Source organism: Pteropus vampyrus, unplaced genomic scaffold, assembly GCF_000151845.1.
Source record: "Pteropus vampyrus isolate Shadow unplaced genomic scaffold, Pvam_2.0 Scaffold101, whole genome shotgun sequence".
NCBI classification, from domain to species: domain Eukaryota; kingdom Metazoa; phylum Chordata; class Mammalia; order Chiroptera; family Pteropodidae; genus Pteropus; species Pteropus vampyrus.
Window position 1 is genome coordinate 6198640 of NW_011888882.1, and position 2083 is coordinate 6200722.

A 2083-nucleotide genomic window follows, 5' to 3' on the forward strand; every position below is an offset into this window, starting at 1 on the left:
TTTCCACTAAAAGAAAATTAAGTGGTAAGAAAAACAAAACATGTACATAAGCACAAAAGCAAAAGGCAAAACAAGAGAAAGCCAAGTAGGGTAGGAAGTGAATGAGTCACAAAAGTCTTGTGTCTGCTCCATGCTATGACAGTTAAACAAAGCAGTAAAGTAGGAGGAGATATGCTTGGGCACTTGCCCAACTCTCACTTCCTGCAAGCTGGCTTCTGCCCTCAGAGCCCTCATCTGGTCACCAATATCGCCCTCAATGCCAGGCTCACAATCTTCTCTCAGAGACCTTCACAGCTAGACTCTGTCCCCGCCTCAAGGATCGTCTTTGTTCTCCTGGGTCCAGCGTCTCCACGTTCCTGCCTCACGACCACTCTCAGTCTTCACTGGCTTCTCATCCTCTTTATTTTCAACTTCTCATGTTTCTGAGATTCCATACCTGGCCTTCTTCTCATCCTCTCCATCCCCTCCTCGGGGACTCTGTCTTCTAACCCCATGCCCTACTTATCACCCTGCAGTGTGAGAATCTGCGACCCCATTTCTGTCCTGCCTCAACTCTGAGCTCCTCTCCACATTTCCATATCTGCCAGTGAGGCTCCATTCAGATGTCCCTCTGGCATTTCAGCCTTGCATGCCTAGAATGGCTTCCCCTCCTCTCGCATCCCCCTTCTAACACATTTCTCCATCTTGAGAAGTTGGCATATTAAGGCTGAGTCCAAACGGCACTGATATTAGTTTGCTAGGGCTGCTGTAACAAAGTACCATAAACTAGATGGCTTACACCACAGAAATTTGTCTCGCAGATCTGGAGGATGGAATTCTGAGGTCAGGGTGTCAGCAGGGTTGGTTGCTTTTGCAGGTTATGAGGGAAGGATTTGTTCCGGGCCTCCCTCCTTGGCTTATAGTTGGCGATCTTCTCCTTGTGTCTTCCCTCTGTGTGTGTGTCTGTGTCCAAATTTCTTCTTCTAATAAGGACACCAGTTATACTGGATTAAGACCCACCCACATTAACTTCATTTTAACCTGATTACTTTTGCAAAGACTCTATCTCCACATAAGATCACATTGAGGTCCTGGGGATTAGAACTTGAACATATAAATTTGGGAGTGGGGCACTCAATTCATCTTATAACAGTTTCTCTTCTATGAAGCTTCCCTGATCCACTTAAAAAGAAGGAAATACTCCATTTTCTTTGCTCTCATGATATTTTGTTAATATGCTACTAAAGTAGCATATTAAACTGTATTAGGGGTAAATTTACATTTTGAGTTCCTTGAGAGCAAGGATCAGAAATTATGGGAAGGTAGTACTATAGAGTTTAATAAATATCTTGATTCATGGTTTAAATTTGTATATTCTTTGAATATACTTTCTAGTTATGTAACCTTAGGTGAATTACTTAGCTTTTCTGAGTTTCTACTTTCTTACTGGTAAAATGTTTGTAAGCTACCTCATAAGAATATTCTGAGAATTAAATGAACTAATACACATAAAGTGCCCAGTACAGATATAGGCCACAACAGGCCCTCAAAAATGATTGGTGGTAGATGATTGGACCCTTTCGTCTATAGGAGATCAGAACACAACAGAACTCATACATGTTTACAACAAACCCTCTAGTTCCATATTTTTCCTGCTTGTGGGACATATCTGCTTGGATGTCTTATTATCATCTCACATACCTAAAACCTAAAACCTAAAACTTAACTCATTTATCTTTCTCTCCCTCTACCTACTGAATCTCTCATACCTCTGTCAGGCCTGGTTACTAACTCAGGTTACTAACAAGCTGTTACTAACTCAGCTTCTGCTTTCTCTAGGCCCTCTACTGCTTCTGCTCTGCTGTTCAACTTCATTATATTCAAGAGAAAATCCAATCAATATTCACTGAGTGCTGGGGCTCAGGCCTTACCCCAGGTGATGGAATACCATGGAAAACCAAGTGGATAAGGCTTTTGCGTTCAGAGAGCTTCCACTAGCAGGAAAACTAATAAACCAATATTAAGCATCTTATTACAAGGCAATGTGCTGAATGAAGAGGAAGGCCAAGTGCCAGGATCCAGCCTAGCTGAGTGGTCAGAGAGG